This window comes from Peromyscus eremicus, chromosome 8a, assembly GCF_949786415.1.
Source record: "Peromyscus eremicus chromosome 8a, PerEre_H2_v1, whole genome shotgun sequence".
Lineage (NCBI taxonomy): Eukaryota > Metazoa > Chordata > Mammalia > Rodentia > Cricetidae > Peromyscus > Peromyscus eremicus.
In genome coordinates, this window is record NC_081423.1 from 91,753,536 (window position 1) to 91,772,286 (window position 18,751).

An 18,751-nucleotide genomic window follows, 5' to 3' on the forward strand; every position below is an offset into this window, starting at 1 on the left:
CACACCCTATAAAAAGAGCTAGACTTTTCCAAGAGATGACCTCCCCTAATGAGCCTCAACAAAGCCCTGCTTTCTCCACCTTCCTCCTCTTCGTTTAATCTACAACTACACTTTCACATGATAATTTAAACCATAAGGAGAAGCAACTGTAATTATCTTTCCCTTCTGTTGCACGTTACTCCAAATTCTAAGAAGAGACAATTACAATTTTCTCTCCGTTTATTACTTATCACTATTTTTACTTGTTAAATTAGTATGTTAACAGGGACATGAGAGGTGGGACTTGAAGTTGATTATGAGGTTTTGGCTAGGGACGGGGTAGTTTCTGTTCTCTAATTCTGACTAACCTGTTAATTTTAACTAACCATCTATTGACAGGACTACCTCAAACAATTCCTCGAGCAATCATCTGTGGCCAGGGGTTGAGATCACATCACATATAGTGTCTGTAAAGTGTCCACAGCTCTGGACAAGGGACAATAGGGAGGTCGTTGGATGCTGAACCTATAGTCCAAAATGCAGCCACTTACACCTTGTCGCTGCCTGGGGTGCCGGCTTCCAGCAGCAGCAGCAGCAGCAGGGCTTGAAGGGAATCCACGGAGTTGGTGTGTACTAGACCTTTTTGTCTGAGGTTGTTAAGGGAAAAGACACTTACACTCTCTTGATGGTTTCCTTCAGACCTTTTCTTTATTCTTCTTCTGCATTCTCTATTCTTAGTTTCCCTGCTGATTTCCTTCTCTCATTCTTGATGTTTCTCTTCTAACTCTATCTTTAATCTTGATGTTTCCCTTCTAGTACCTGCTAACTCTCTCATTCTTGATGTTTTCCTTCTAACTCATTTTAACTCTATCTTTATTCTTTCCCTTCAAGCTTGTATACCCCAGCAACATCTCTCAGGCAATGTATAAATTAGAATGTGATTACATTCTGCTTTTCAAGTGAGTGATTACAATGAACACAAGTAAAAAACAGCATGTTTTCCATATCCCTTACATGGTTAAACATTTTACTTATTACAGGTGAAAAACAAATTATCCCAAGAACCCACATACATTCATACCCAAGCAACTTGTTATAGATTAACAGAGTGTGAGCAAGCAAGATATTCTTTTACTGGCAGGCTGCATTTTGCAGTTACAAAGAAAGGACCAATCACTTTATTACTTACCTTGAAAGGCAATCTTACAAGGAATTTTAAAGGAATCACAAACCTAAACTTTTATACATGAAAAACAGTCAGCTCTACTTTAAATCTTTAGGGTTCATACCCACTTATCAATAGTTTTTTTTTTAATATCAGGAGATTGAGAGCAGAAATGGGTATAAGAAATTAATCATCACCTTTAGTCATCAACCAATCCTAGCAAGAAAGGCATGTCAGCTAGTAATAATTGGGCTGCTTTGTTATGGTTCCCTGACCTTAACCAATTCCTCATTCAATTATGTGCCTTTCTAAAACTTTAGATTGTCTTCTTTGGTTTTTCACCTCAAAGCTATTTGACAAAAACATCTTAGTCTAACTTTAAGTTATTTTCAAAGCTTTGTTTCAGCTATGATACACTCTGAAATCTGTGAACACATCTCCCAACATTAAGATTAAAAGAATTTCAACTAGCTGGGCTACTGGGACTCAACTGTTTTTGTTAATCATTAACCTAAGTCATAATCTATATGGCTCCTCAATAGAAACTCATGTGTTCTAGCTATATGACACTTCCTTGTTTTATTTTTATCATCAAAACTCTATTTAAACTATTATTATTATTATTATTATTATTATTATTATTATTATTATCAATTAGAACAGCTTAGGAAGAAATCATCTTCATAACAATCCACAGGTAAAAATGCCCAGTAGAATGGGATGTTTCCATGACATAAACACACTACATTACAGGCAGTGGGAATCTCCCCACACCCATTCTCACCATGCCAGATACCAGAGAAAGATGGCAGCAGCAAACATGTGAAGGCACAGCAGGAGAAAAAGACATTCTGGAGTCTGTGGTCTGTGACAGGCCTTGCCTATCTGAGATTCACCCATCAGGGATTCACCTCTTGGTGGGCTGGCACCCTAAAGTCAACTGCTGTTTGCTGTCCTCTGACATGGCCACCAGCGACACCTCAGAACCAAGTCTGAGGTAAAAGTAGGCAAAGGTTTGTTTACTTTCTCCACAGTTTAACTCTTGCTGAGCACTTCTTCCAGCCTCTGCTGATAGGTAGACGGCAGGAATTCGGCAAAATGGTTGTTTCCAAGAGTCAGATGCAATTGTTTCTTGAGGAAAGCTATTGGCTGTCATCACCATATTACCATTTATTCCAAGAAATAGCTAGTCTTGTTAAACCCCAAGTGGACACAGAGCTAATGACCAACCTGTTAGGTTAGTTCATTGGTCCTCATGATAGAAAGACAGACGTTACTATCTTCATTTTGAAAGCATGTTATGTGGAGCTCAAAGGAATAGAGTGATTAGTTCAAGGTGACCTCAGTCATGACCATGGTGTAACTTAAATTTTCTAGTGTTCAGACTAAAATCATTTTCACTGAATGGGAGGGGTCCTTTCAGGAATTCATCTTCTCATAGTTAGCTGAAGCCATTTAACAGAACTTGCTGCTCAAATCAGGCCTGGAAAGGTTCACTCATTCCATAAAGACTGTTGGTTATGGGACAGTCATGAGGCAGACGTGCCTTTAGGGATCTTGCCGAGTGACAGAGGGACTAGTTCTAAAATGGGTAAGTTTAAGGTTGTTTGATTACTTTTATCCTAAGTTCTGTGGAGAAAGTGTACAGGAGTATTTTGAAGTACTACAGAGAATAAAGGGAACGTATAAGAGCATCATTCCCTGGACTAGTGTCCTGGACTACAGAAGGAGGAAGCTAGCTGGTCAGGAGTGGCCATTGCACTTTGTTTCTTGATTCCAGACACAACGTGAGAAGCTGCCTTCTCCAGTTTCTACCTCCATGACTTCACTACCATAATGGACTGTGCCTTTAGATTGAATGAAAAACAGACCTTTGTTTCCTTAAGTTGCTCCTGTTAGAGTGCTTTATCTCAGCAACAGAAAAGGTATCTCAGGCAGAAAATTGGTACCCAGAAGAGGGGTTATTGTTGTGATAAACCTGACCATGGTTCTTAGGTCTCTGGAACTTGTTTGTGGAAGGAATTTGAAAGAATTTGGAACTTTGGGTTAAACAAGCCTAAATGGAAGTGTTGCTGGTTTCTTGAGTCAGAGCTGAGTTCACTGTCTCCCAATAGAGAAGAATGACCAAAACCAGTAGAGAAAGGGCTCCCTGGAGCAGGGTGGTGGTGGGGGAGTGTCTCCATAGGTTGTCAAATGGCATTCTGGACCTGGCATTTTATATTCTTGGAACTGGCCAATTTAATTCTGCTAATTTCTTTTTACTTCTACTTTTTTTTTTTTTTTTTGGTTTTTAGAGACAGGGTTTCTCTGTGTAGCTTTGGAGTCTGTCCTGCAACTTGCTCTGTAGCCCAGGCTGGCCTCAAACTCACAGAGATCCTCTTACCTCTGCCTCCCGAATATTGGGATTAAAGGCGTGTGCCACCACCGCCCAGAAATTCCGCTAATTTCTCACTAGCCACCTAACGACTGGACTACCTTGAGCAATGTACTAACATGTAGATTGGATGAATCTGGTTAGTTAATTTGAATGGATGTGGGCAAACTGTGACTGGTGGATGGGTTGAGTATACATGAATAAGTGGACACAGGTTCAGGAAAGCCTGGTGGTTGAGAAAAAGCCTGTCTGCTACTCCAGGATCCGGGAGGTGGGGGCTAGAGCATGAGAAATTCAAGGTCATCACACGCTCTATATCGAGTTTGAGGCCAACCTGGGCTACAGAACTGGCATAGGAAGTTTTGGGAAAAGCCCCAGACCCATAAAGCAGAGTAAGAATATCCATGTAAAGCAGAGAGCTACCCTATAACACCACGACTCTTGTGCCTCCTAGAGGATGTGGCCAGGCTTTGTTACTGCCAGAGGCCAAGAGTCTCGGTTACTGCCTTGCAGAACTCAGAATGATCTCTCCTGCTCACCCCATCCCCATGCTGTGGACAAAACCTGAGACCTTGGGCATGCCGGGCAAGCACTCTATCACTGAGCTGTAGCCCCAGCCCCAGAGTGGTCTCTTGACTAGGAGTCCAGAGTTCATCGCTGGAAGCCAATGGCCATCCCTTGTCCCCTAAATACAATTCTGGGCTTTGACTTTAAAAAAACCAAACCAAACCAAACCAAACCAAACCAAACCAAACCAAACCAAAACCAAAACAAACAAACAGCCAAAAAATCTCTTTCTCTGCTACTATGTTTTGGGCAACCCTCAAAACTAAAGAATTAAATAGAAATTTAATTTGTATTATGAGGCAGAGAGTAAGGTGGAGAGGGAGGTCTAGGAAAACCTTGGGCAAAGGCTCAAAATTAGCATTTGAAAGAAATTAGTTGGCAGAGAGGAAAGTTGGATACCTCCCCCGGGGCCACTAAATCTGGCTACCCACACGTGCACAGAACGACTCTACAGTGTCAGAAGGTGACCTGGCTGGATATAACACTAAAATGTGCAGTCTGGGGTAAAGAGTTAGAATTCCAAGGGGACACATGTCATAAGGTCCTGTGTATAGAACTACATGTCATAGAACATACGTGAGAAAGCTCGTACTATGCAAATGAGCCCCAAAGCCTGCATTATGTGACTCACCCCTCTCCAACTCTGTGTAGATCCTTTGCACAGATCGTTGTTTAAACTTTTTCTGTGCTTCCTTCTTCTGTCTCTTAATTCACTGTCTTTGCTTCTGCTACTATCCATGTACCTTTGTTCAATTTCTTGTTCTGGGGCACAGAAACCTAGAATCATTCTTGGGAGGTGCCCACAGAACCCCAGTACCTTCAGATATCAATTGTGAGATTTTTTTTGGATGTGTATGTGTATGTGCATGTTCATGTGTAGGTGGGCACATGTGTGGAGGCCAGATGTCAATCTTAGATGTCATTCCTCGGACATCATCCATCTTTGTGTGTATGTGTGAGCTAGGGTCTCTGTCTTAGGCATTTCTCTGCTGCTGTGATAAAATACACTAATAAAAGCAATTTATGGAAAGGTTTATTTTAGTCTCTAGTTCTAGGTGCAGTCTATCACGGCAGGGGAGTGAAGCCTGGAGGAGCTTAGAAAGCAGAGAGCTACGAATGCATGTGCTCCCATCTCTGCTCTTTATATAGTCCAGGCTTCCTGTTTAGGGAATGATGCCACCCACCATGGGAGTCTTCCCACCACAATTAACAGGATAAAGACAATGCCCTATAGGTATGCCCAGAGACTACTTTCCTGGATGATTCTAGATCTTATCAAGTAGAAAATTGAGATTAATCATCACAATTGGGCTTGGAGCAACTAAATTAGGCCAATTAGGATAACCAGTGAGTTCCAGGGATCTGCCTGGCTCTGCTTCCCTAGTATTAGGATTACAAGTGTACATGCCTGGCTCTTTGAATATGGGTTCTGAGGACTGGACTCATTTCACTGTGCTTTAACAGCTGAGATATTTTCATAGGCCCAGTGTCATAATATTGAAAAACGGGAGCAGATGAGACCTTCAGGAAGAATGTAGGCGACATCACCTCTTGAATACATTAATCTATTCATAGATAGTGAATCAATGAGTTATCTTATTTCTCAATTTAACTTATTCTCTGTGTGATGTCTATTGGTGGGGTGATGTTGAGTGCCCTTCTGTATGACTCTCCACCTTATTCACCTGAGATAGGATCTGTCAGGAACTTGAGGCTCACCTGTTTGAGCTGGTCTTGCTTGCTGATCAGTGGGCTCCTGGGCTCAGCCCATCTCAGCTTACCAGTGCTGGGGTTACAGGCATGTGTGGTCACTCTCAGGTTGGTGCTAGGATCTGAACTAGGTCCCTACTTTTGTATAGTTTGGCTTTGCCTGTTGTTTGGGCCTTTCTCACTACACAGTTCCCTGCATTCCCTGGGGTCTTTTACAGAGTACTCACCACTAAGAAGGGCTTCACCACGTAGTCTCACAATCTGAGGCTTCCAAGTATCCAGAGCCATAAGTGAAATAAACCTTTGTACTTTATCAATTACCCAGTCTCATGAATTCTCTTATAGTAACAGAAGGTAAGTTGACAAATTTCTCAAATCTTATTTCTTAGAAAACACTTGATTCTTTCACTTGTGGCTAATTGAACGAAGGCCATTTGGAGTGAAGAAATGATTAACCATAGTTTAAAAATTGATTTGACACATTCTCTATTGAATGTTATATTGGGCCTTCATAAGCTACAAAAGTAAGACATAGTCTGGAATGAATACCTAGCCTAAGGAGTAGAAAAAGAGAAGAAAAGCCAATATGTCCACATAAAATTTTACTGTGATATAGATCCCACTGTTATCAGATTTAAACAGAAGAGTGACTGAGATTATGTTGAGAAGACCAGAAAAATTTACCTGTTTTAAAGATGTGCTAGGGCTGGAGATTTGGCTCAGCAGTTAAGACTGCATACTGCTTGTGCAGAGGACCAGAATTCAGTTCCCAGCACTCACATTGGGTGGCTCGCAACTGCCTGTAACTCCAACTTCAGAGAGTCTGGTGCCCTCTTCTGGACTCTCAGGGCACCTACAATCATGTGCACAACTCTTCTTCCACCATATATATATATACATGATTAACACAAATCACATAAATTTTTTTTAAAAAATCTATTTTAAAATGAATGAATGGATGGATGAATAAATAAAGTAATAAATGCATTTGGGGCTCCCATCATTCATTAAATTAAAAAGAGGTGGATTTGGTCTAGTTCTTAAACACTGGTGAGATTCTGTCAGGTGGACATGGTCCACAGAGGCAGGAGGAAGCTGTGGATGAAAAACTACAGAAGTTGTTTCATTTTGTCAGATTGTGAATACAGGATTGAAGCTATAACATATAAGTGTATTTATGGAGTCTAGTTTGCTAATTATTTTTTATCCTCCCTCCCTGTTGAAAATGAAACTGAGACCTGAGGGAGAGAAGAGATGGTGAGGGGAGCTGGGAGGAGTGGAGGGAGGGGAAACTGTAGTCTGGATGAGGGAAGAATATATTCTCTATACAAAGAAAAGAAAAAAAAAGAAAAGAAAATGCAGTTTATACTGTAACTCCTAAACTGGTGGGCTGACTGCACATGGTCAAATCATCACTGAACATCACTGCCTCTTTTGTTGGAAAAGGAAAAACAATCCCTCTCAATGTTCACAATGTTACTGTTTACTCTGAAAACCAATCTGTTGTTTCTAAGAGCTGGAAGCTCTGGGTGTCATAATTATGTGCTGATATCTGAATATCTCCTATTATTGCAATTTAAAATATTTTATACACTTTGTAACAATATCATCTAAATTTTTATTATGCACTGGTGCTGAGTCTGGTGAAGAAAAATGTGCCTAAAACCCCATAATTTTGGAATGAAACTAGATGTAGCAAAACGCTCTAGGGGAGAGCAGATAGGGCTTGTGACAAACTGTAATGGCCTTTTAGAAGAGCAGATAGTGAAGAAAATTAGGGATAATAGAGGCAAAAAAAATTGAACAATACAGCGGGTAGGAATGACTTTGGTTTAATTTTTTTTTGAAATTAGACAAATAGTGGCGAAAATGGGAAAAAGGACAGCTACATTTCTATAAGAACAATTTTGCTTGTAGTCTTCCGTGTTCAAAGAGTTTGTATGCCAAACACTCCACATGTTCCTGCAGCACAATGGGTCATAGTTATGTGAGACAAATAAATGGGTTTCTCATAGAGAAAATGGCTGGGAAGTCACTCAGTGGGAAGGAGGGGACGATGGGAGATTAGTGAGAGCCGACGGGAGAGGACATGGATGCTGGGGATGCTGTGGGAGTTTCAACATCTGGTAAGCCCTAGGGCTCTCTCGATGTGTTCTGTCATGGTGGAGGTACCACATGGTGAAACAGAGTATAGAGGCTAGCTCCAGTCTCTTCCTCTTCATGCAAGTCCACTGACGACACCACGAAACTCACACCTTCATTGTCTCCTTATTTATATCCCACGAGTATGTAACGCATTTTATGCAGGGAATTTTGTTTCTTGCTTTGAATATCTTACAACTGTAGGAAGACATGTAGTGTTTGGAGTGTTTGTTCTCTATGTTCCTCTTGTGTACACACACACACACACACACACACACACACACACGCATGCTCGCATTTCTAGTATGTGAACTTTCAGAGGATGCATTCAAACTGTAAGAACAGATGATACCTGAGATTGTAGGGGCTCAACAGAGTTGAGTGGTAACTGAACGGTGAATGAGAAACTCACCACTACCTTAACAGAAGAGACACTGCATGAGATGAACCTAGATCCTGAGACCCAAAAGAGGTGTGCTCAGGAAACCTCTGCCAAAGCGAGTTGTCCTTCAGACCTAACCGCTTTCAGGGAGCTGGCGGTGCCAGTCTCGCGCACTCGGTTCCTGGACCGTCAGGACTCTGGGAAAGCTGCTTGGCTAAGAGAAATGACAAGACTTTTTTTTTTTAAATACGGGTTTGTTAGGACAGACCCGCACAGCTGTTTTCTAAATCAAAGATCAGTTTGTTAGACTGTTTTTACGGCCTGTGTCAGGGTAATCGCTTCCGGAAAACATCTGTTCTATAATTAGAAAATGAAGATTTTGTCACTCCAGTGGAGCATAATTACTTTCAGGCATCAGAGGGAGAATTTTAGGATCATCATGAGAATCCAGTGAGGTTACTCATAGCGGTATTTTTTTTCTTTTAATTTTTTCTAAAATAACTGGGGGAGTAGAGGAAAAATCCATACTTATTTGTATCTTGTAGGATGTAATAGAAAGAATCAAAACCCCGAAAGCTGTATGAACTTGCTGCTACAAATAATTCCACTGAGTTCAGCCTAGCCAATTCAAAGCAATTCCGTTCTGAAAAGGAGTGAGGGGTGTTCCAGAGTACCCACGGCTTCTTCTGGGAAGTTCAGTCAGTACTGGGGAGCCTCTTTGCTTCTCCCAGCTTTATGTGGCTTGGTAGCTCTTTCTCGTTGGTGACAACACAGCATGTCTCCCTCTCCATGTTCACACTGTCATCTTCCCTTTTTGAGGTCTGTATCTAAATTTCCCTGTCCTTATAGTCATCATACTAGGACCTCCGCAATTCAGCACAACCCCGTGCCAAGTTTTTATCTGCAAAGGCCTTACTTCTAAACAGAGTTACATTCACAGGAACGACTCCATCCAGTACAGTGGTCTCACAGTTTCCTGAAGCTCAAATACTCCATGGGGAGTTCAGCATCTACCATTGAATGTATTCTTCCTCCAAGGACTCAGTGACTGGTACCTGCCCTCATCCCAGCTGTCCAAGCCTTAAGCCCGGGAGCCATGGTTAACTCTTTCATTACTTCCCGCATCTAAGCCAATGTCAAGTTCTGCAAATGGACCTACATGTCTGCCTGAGCATCCAGCCCAAAGTCCATCGCCAAGGTGACACCATCTCTCTTCCAGATGTCTGCATCAGTCTCACATTTGGTTCTGATTTTACCTTGGAAGCAGAGTCATCTCAGGGCTGTCCTCACCACCCATTCTCTTGCTCAGAACACTGCCTGGCACAGTAACTGAGACCCTCGGTGAAGACATGTGGCAGGAGTGGCCACCAGGGAGAGGGGATGGCAAGTTTCTTGGTCTTAGATATGGCAGTGTCCTGTGATATCCCGTCTGCTTACAACCAAGGTCACCACAGCTCGTTTCCACATATACCTACAGTCTCCTGTGTCTGTGAGTGCAGAACCAGCCCCACACATCAGAGAGTGAAAGCTCCCGCCATAGCCTTCAGATTCCTATTCCTACTGAAATGCTTGACTCCATCCCCTTTGAAGACAATGATACTGAATCTAGAGTGTGGCAGGTGAACCCTGAAGAGTATAGCCTGTTCTCTCCCACTTTAGACAAAAGGACCTTTGAGTTCGCTCCTTGCTTCCTGAATTATCTGGCAATGGACCATGCTGGAGTGTGCCAGGCTTTTATTTCATCCTGGAAACAATCACTAATTTTGCTGCCCATAATAACCTCTTTTGCGGTCAACCTGCCTCTAGCTTGGAAGATATAGGTCCTGAACTCTGAAGCACATGAGCTGAGCTCTCAGTTGTGATTGCATCATCACCCCTACGCCTTCTGGGTAAAGAAGACTCTTAGATCTTAACATGGAAGTAGAGGCATGAGTAAATACAGGTATGTCTTACTTCATATAGTCAAGCATTAAGTAGGGGCTGGAGAGATGGCTCAGCAGTAAAGAACATGTACTGGTTTTGAGTTTGGTTCCTAGCCCCCATGTCAGGCAGCCCACAACCACTTACAACTCTAGCTTCAAGGAATTCAATGTGCTCCTCCGGCTTTCGCAGACACACCTGTGTGCAAACACCAATGCACAGATAAACACATCTACATGTAATTAAAAATAAAATCTCTTGAACATCAGTCATTAACTGTATGTTCTGTGACTCACACTATTATAAGGACAGCAATAATAAATAAAAATATCTACTGGAGAGGGGAGGTGGTCCTGTACAATTTAACAGGACTATAAAACATCATATACAGATAGGCCCTTAAAAGAGAGATAAATCAGGGGGAGGAATGGAATAATGGGGCATTGTTCCCAATGTGGTATTCAGGGAACCTTCCTGAACAGGTGACATTTGAGAAGACACCTGAAGGAAGTGAGGGAGAGAGCCCTGTTTCTATTCCAAGGAAGGGGGAGGGGGCAGCCAGTGCAAAGACCTGAGGCAGAAAGAAAGTTCAGGCTGTGCCAGGAGAGCCGTAGCACACAGAAAGGGAGTGGAAAAGTCAGAGGAGTGGATGCACAGTCAACCAAGGGGGCTCACCAGGCCATAAAAGGGTTTTTTTGCTTGGTTGTTGCTGTTATTGTGTGTACATACATGTGCCTGTGGGTGTATGTGTGTAACACATACACGTATGTGGGCACACATGTGGAGACCAGAAGAGGAGCTTGAGTGTCTTTCTCTATTACTTTCTGCCTTCTTGTCTTAAGACAGGGTCTCTCACTGAACTGGAAGCTTCCCATTTTGGTTTGAATGTCTAGCCATCAAACACTCCAGATCTGCCTGTTTCTACCCACCAATGCTGGTGCTATAGGCGTACAAAGCCATGGGCAGGATTTTACACAGGTGTTGGAGATTTCAACTCAGTTCCTTATGCTTGCAGAGTGCATGCCCTTTCCCATCTCTCTAACCATGGTGATATTTCAATTGTGCTTTAACAAATAAAACTTATCTGGAGATAAGAGAACAGAGCAAGCCACCAAATTAGGCATAGAGGTCAGGCAGTGGTGGCACACACCTTTAATCCTATCACTTGGGAGGCAGAGATCTGTCTGGATCTCTGTGAGTTCAAAGTCACATTGGGAACAGAGCCAGGTGTGGTGGTACACACCTTTAATCCCAGCAGTAGTTAACCAGAGAGGTCTGGAGGTCTGTACAGACAGACAGGAAGTGATAGAGCTGGGCAGAAATAAGTGATGTAGCTGGGCGAAGAGAGGAAGTGAGATGGCAAGGCACAGAAAGGATATAGGCATGAGTATATAGGAGCTCTCTTTAGAGGCTGAGGAATTGGTGAGGTGAGGTTGGCTGTGGCTTGTCCTATTCCTCTGATCTCTCAGTTTTCACCCCAATATCTGGCTCCAGATTTTTTATTAATAAGATTGGTTAGCAATTTGTCTTACACCTAACCCTTATGAAGGGCTTTGGAATTTCTTCTTAAGAAGCTGGGAAGCCATTGGATAGTTCTGAGGAAATGTCTGTCTAGTGTATGACAGAGAGGATACCAAGAGGGAAACAACATGGAGACCGGCAAGAAAGCTACTGAAATAAGTCTAATCCTAAAACCAGCTCTAAAAAAGGAAAAGCATTTACTACCAACTAGTGTTTTTGAAGAAAATTTCCAATAAATATTTTTATAAAGTGAAAATCTTTTTTCTCAACATGTAACAGATTAGGCACTTGCCAAACAAGGTTTGCAACTTTCTGTATTCACTCATTCAATCCCCACAACAGTCAAAGAAGGGCTTTTTATGAGTATGAATGTTTTGCTTGCATGCATGTATGAGTGTATTGCTTGCATGTGTGTACATGCCCATGTGAACAAAGTGCTCTCAGAGGCCAGAAGAGGACATTGGGTCACCTAGAACTGGAGTTACAGACAGTTGTGAGCTGCCATGTGGATGCTGGGATTAAAATCTGGACCCTCTGCGAGATCAGTCAGTGCTCTTAACCACGAAGCCATTTCTCAAGTCCAAGAATGAAACCTTTGATAGCAGCATTTAACAAGAATGGAGAAATGGAGAAGGTAGATAAGTTGTCCCAACTTGTAAAGCTGCTAAGTGTGAAAGCCAGGATTTGAATGATGCAGGGAGAGCCAATATGGAGGTACCTGACCTCTGCTCTAAGCTGCACTTACATCATTGACTTATCTGTGCTATTTGAGCTGTTGGTATTATTATCTCCATGTTGTACTGGAAAACTGAGGTCAGAAAAATTAAATGGCCCAAACAAGATTCTTTCACTACAACATCAAACGCAAACTATGAAAGAACAAATTAAAACTTTGTGCTGGGCTGAGCATGTAATTCCACTGGTAGACTGCTAGGCTGCATGAAACCTTGAGTTTCATTCCCCAAATCTTATAATCTTGGCATGGTGATACACAACTTTAATCCCAGAGCTAAGGAGGTGCAGGCAGGAAGGTCAGAAGTTCAATCATCACAAGCTAGGTTTGATTTCTAGCACCATAAAACCTTAGGATCAGGTAATCATGCTGTATTTTGCTTGCCCATCAGCCTTGGACTGTCCAATGGCTGCCTGTTCTCTTCTGTTCCTTCTTTCCATACTTCTATTTCCTTTCACTTACTTAGCCTTTCTTTTTTCCCCCTCTCCATCCATGTTTATTTGTCTTCTCCAGAATTTCTGGGTATTACCCTCAAGTTCCCCTACATCCCATATCTCCCTACAGACTGTATTTATGTGCTTATACTTACCCAATTAGAAAATTTCCCCATGTCTACCCAGTTATCTATTGGACCCTAATCAGTTCCATATTCCACAGGGAACTTAAACACAGCACACGTAAGACAGAAACTCTTCATTGTTTTCTTCAAATATAGTCCTTACTTATTTCCATGTTTTGAAATATGAAGTATAATTTATGCACACATTTGTCATTCAACTAGTTAGTATATTAACCTAATCCAACTTCGTTTCTAGACATTTCACTCTAATATGAAGGACGGCACTTGTATGGGATCTAATGCAGGGGAGTCTCTGGCTAGTCATATCAGAGTTTTTCACTTCAAAGAATTACTCTCCAGGTCTCTGTTGTCCAGACTTTGGTCAAATCCTGAGACTCTGCTAAGAAGAGTGGCAGTATTTGACATGTGTTCACTGGTGAAAGGAACTGCTTTTTGATTTGTTTTGATGATCAGAAGTGATCTCTCAGTGGAGAAAGGAAGGAATCCAGGTTTTGTGTGTTGCATATTTTATGGCTACCTCTTACTCTTGGTGACCAGTGTGCAAAACTTACAAGGTTGTAGCACTTGACCTTTAGAGACACAGCTGAGATCAGGTGGCCACGTGGCCTTTGTCCACCCCTTACTTTGAACCATTTCTGATTGTTTGCACTAAGAGTTACTGAATCTTGCTCATGGGATGCTCTATCTGTCTTGACAAAACCTTCCCTCAAAGTTGTATGTTCAAGTTTCCAAAAGCCATGAGACTTCTTTTGGGTATAAAGAAACAATTATTTTGAGCTTGGTTATCAATAAATGGTTGTTGAATAAATATCTCTGCAATAGAACAGATTTAGTCTGAACCTTTCTTTTCTTGTGGTCTGGAAAGAATGCTGTTAGAGAAACAGACACTTTTTTGGCCAGCTACTATTATTACAGAAATAGGTTGTACATAACCCTTTGACTGGTTTACAATGGAACTATACTGCAAACTGCAGAGCCCTCCATTCATTCATGTACACCTTTCAAACTTATCCTTACAACAGGCAAGTACAAAGTCATTTATCTGGGCAGTTCAGAAGGAAAAACATAAATCATGGGAACTATCTGGTGTCAGTGGAAGATTTCAAAAGTCAGCTGATGGCCAATTGAAAGTCAAGAGGGTGAGGGCAGGGCCATCCACTCTGAGAAGACAGCTGTGGCTGGGAATATTGAGACAAGCTCCTCAATATTCTAGGAATATTGAATCCAATGCAGAAAAGACTTTGGTTAGGAAAAGCATGTCCATTGCAATTAGCTGTGCTCATTAACATTTGTGACATTTCTACCTCTTAAGTCAGTGTAAGACAAGATTCAGAGGCCGGGAAGAACATGAGAGCAGTGACCTGCCAGTTAAGGTGGGAGCAACCTGGCCTGAGGAAACAGCAATGAAGGTCAAGTTCCACCTCCTCACTGACTCCCCATTCTTCTTTTCTTTTGGTTTGAGACTAAAGTCAGTATTCAAGGGATCAAAAAGCCAATCACAAATGACACACAAGAGACTTTATTCCTGGGTGACTAACTAAATGTTTAACTATACATTTTAGTTTATGGGTAGGATAGTGACAAGGGTAAGAAGTGGTTAAATGAAGGAAGATTTAGCCTGCTCAGGTATTCTAACAAACTATCAGATACTAGGTACCTACAGTAGCTTGAAGGAGAACGGCTTCCATAAGTTCATAGATTTGAATACTTGGTCTCCAACAACTTTTTGAAAGGATTAGAAGGTGTGGTCTTTGCAGCAAGCTTTCTTGTTGGACTGTATTTGGACCGCCAGACAGCAAATGATGACCCAGAGATTTATTATTAATTATGAAAGCACAGCATTAGCTTAAGCTTGTCCCATTAGCTCTAATAACTTAAATTAACCTATTTTATTAGTCTTCATTTTATCATGTGGCTTTTTACCTTTCTTTCATTCTATATGTCTGACTCCCTCCGTGTCTCATTGGTGTCTCCATCTGTCTTCTTCCCAGAGTCCTCTCTGTTCCTGGGTGTCCCACCTAACTTCTTCCTGCCTAGCTATTGGCCATTCAGCTCTTTATTAAACTAATCAGAAGGCATCTTGTCAAAGACGTCTTCACAGTGTAAGCAAATATTCCTCAGCAGATCTTATTGGAGGAAGTGTGTCACTGGGGGTGGGCTTTGAGGTTTCAAAAGCCCATTCCAAGATCAGAGTTTCTCTCTTCCTGTTGCATGTGAATCTGAATGTGGAACTCTCAGCTGCTTCTCCAGCAACGTGTCTGCCAGTGTGCCACGATGCTCCCTGCCATGATGACAAAGGACTAGACCTCTGAAACTGTAAGCAAGCCCCAATTAAATGATTTAATTTATGAGTTTCTATGGTTACCGTGTCTCTTCACAGCAATAGGACACTAACTAAGACAGCACCTTTATGAACGACAGAAGTTTATTTCTCACAGTTCTGGAGACTGAAAGCGTGAGATGAGGTTGGGGTCTGGTGAAGGTCATGAAGGCTGCAGCCAGCCGGGGAGCTTCTCCTCAAGACAGCTCTCGTCACTGTGGCAAAATCACTATGAGGAAAGAAGGGTTCATTTTGGCTCACAGTTTGAGAGTGTAGTCCATCATGGTGGGGGAGGCAGAGCAGCAGCATGAGGCAGCAGATCACATGACACCAACGGTCAGGAAGCCGAGAGAGATGAACGCTGGTGCTCAGCTTGCTCAGTGTGTGACCCTAGCTCGTGGAATGGTGTAGCCCACTTGAAGAGTGGGTCTTCTCTGCTCTGTTGAACATTTCTGGAAATACTCTTACAGAAACCCAGAATGTGTTTCTGTGGAAGTCTAAATCCCATCAAGTAGACAAGGAAGTTTAACCGTCACATGCACTCTACCCACTCATGAGGTCTCTCTACTCCCACAAACTAGTTACTTCTCAAAGCCCCACCTACTAACTCTATCACCCTGGGGATTAGGGTGATGACCTATGAATTTCAAGATACAAATACATGATTAATTGCACCAATTTCTCCCGCAGCTTATAAATATGTTGTTTTTAGTTTCAGGAGGCAAAGAAAGATTTTTCATCTGAAAGTAAAAGATGAAGGAAAGGGAAGAGAAGGAAAGGGAAGGGAAGTGAGGCGAAGGGAGGGGAAGGAAGTGAGGGGAGGGAAGGGAAGGGAAGTGAGGGGAGGGGAGGGAAGTGAGGGGAAGGGAGAGGAAGTGAGGGAAGGGGAGGGAAGTATGATTTTGATGAATCAGAAAAGCAGCACACCCTCCTGAAGGCTGCAGCTGTTTGCTCTGTAGGTGTGAGACCCTCCACCTTAAAAAGAAGCCCAGAGAGGAAAGAGCTGATGTTGAGGTCCAGCTTGGAGGCAAACCAGCTGTGTGTCTCAGGCAGAGACAGCGACAAACCTGTGGACACCTTTCCATTCCAGTCTGTGTGGCAGGTTGACATCTTCATTTCCAGCCAGATGAGTCTGCTGCCATGGTCTCTGGAAATGCCAAGTTTCTTCCTGTGCAGGCAGGTGCTCCTGAGCCAGACAGTCATAACCAGAGCCTGGAGCCCAGACTGCCTTTTTTTCTGTTTAAAGTTTTTTATTAGCATATATAAATTATACATAATAATGGGTTTCATTATATTTCCATCCATGAATATAATGTGTCTTGATCACATTTACTCCCTCTATTACTTTTGGCCTCTCCTACCCCTGCTATGCCCTTCCTTTTCCTAGCTCTAGACTACTATTTAAAGATGAACGCCAAGCCTAGAGAGGCCTTGCAAGTTACCCTTGCACTTTTTATAAGAAGCAACACAGTTTTAAGCCCATGTTGACTCAACTGAACTCAGGTTTCTCCAGCCTTCTTCCCGGAGCTGCTGCCTCCCTCTGGCTTTCTAGAACTTTCTGGAAGTTCTTCTGTGTTCACAGCACGACTCGTTAACCAGTAAGATATACTTCCCATTCAGATGTTTCCAGGATCTTCCTTGCAGATGTGAGGAGGGATGGTTAGTTCTTGATGATGGTGTTCCATTGACTAGTTACGGTGTAGAGATGGGGAAGTGTTCTCAAAGGATGTAGGCCGCACTCAGGGGACCAAGGGACACAGGCTCAAATATCCCTTCCTCTCAATCCTCTTTGTGGAAGGTCCTTAGGTCAGAGTTGGAGTTGTTAATGTGGAATCTAAATGGACCCCTATGACAGCTGAGTGTCAGTAACTCATCAACCAACTCATAACAGAACCGTGGCCATGGAAGCTGTGATTGAGGGAAGAGAACATTCCAGGTTGTAAGGGAGGTTGGGGTTGTTAATGAGATGCCTGAACATGTTTGTTTTGTTTTGGTTTTGGTTTTGGTTTTGGTTTTTTTTGAGACAGGGTTTTTCTGTGTAGTTTTGGTGCCTGTCCTGGATCTCACTCTGTAGACCAGGCTGGCCTCGAACTCACAGAGATGAGCCTGGCTCTGCCTCCCGAGTGCTGGGATTAAAGGCGTGCACCACCACCGTCTAGCTCCTGTGCATGCTTTAAACAGTAAAACAATGACAACCACAGTGTGTCACCAGATTGTTTTTCTGTGGAGAGCAGTGATTGGAGCTGAAACCTTTGCCCCTCCCCCTTCCTTATGATTATAAACAGCCTCCTTGCCTGGGCCTTGCCTGCCTCCTCCTCAGCTCTCAGCCCGAAGCATGCCCTCCTGTCTGGCTTGATTGCCTGGGTGCTGTGGGTGTTCAAATCCCCTTTGGTGTGCTCCTGTGTTGCATATACCACACTCCTCATCACTGTACTCATTGGCTGTGCCATGACAGGGCCAGGAAGATCTGGACGTCTTTCTACATTCTCCTGCCTCTCTAGCACTTAACAAGGGCCTGTGGAATAGCAGGACTTCAAATGGCAGTGGTAAATACCAAAATGCTTTCTTTACTCATCTTTGCTGAGAAGATGAGCAGCCTCCACATATCTGTGGGCTCCAGGGATTCATAGTCTGGAACACAGTTGACTTGCTTCTGTGGTCTGGAGACACAGCTCAGCTGGCAGAGTGCTCGCACAGCATTCAGTGAAACCCTGGGTTCAATCCCTAGCACCACACAATCTAGGTATGGTGACATATGTTTATAATACCAGCACTCAGGAGGTGGAGGCAGAAGAATCAGAAGATCAAGGTCATCCTCAGTCATATAGCAAGAACTCAAGGCCTCCCTGGGCTACATGAGTCCTTTTGTGAAGAAAACATTTAAATTCAGTGTTGCTTTTGAGATACAAAAGCTGCTCATGTCATTACTTACCAGGAGCCCCTGTCTCTCTGTCCATTTATTGTCAACCAACATTGTTTCTGGCCTGCTGTTGTCTTGGCTCCAAACTGTGAAGACATGTCTCTTACTTTGCCTGTAACTCCTTTCTTTGTAAGACCCACACATAACTCTGTGAAAGATTTGTGTGAGTGACAGATCACCATATTCTGCCCCCAAATCCTGTAGGGGCACAAAGGTTCTTGTAAGCTTTGGGAAAACAGGAATGTTAAACACAAGGTAGTGTCTTCAAAGAGAGATACAAAACCTGTTTTCTGCCCAGAAGACTGGGAATGAATGTGGCTAATATCTTGGTGACCTCTGCACTATCTTTATGGTCAGGCCACACCTGGCTCCCCCAGTCTCTTACATTTATCTCAGTCATCCTCCTAGACCCGTAGTGTGGGCATTGTTTCTCAGTCA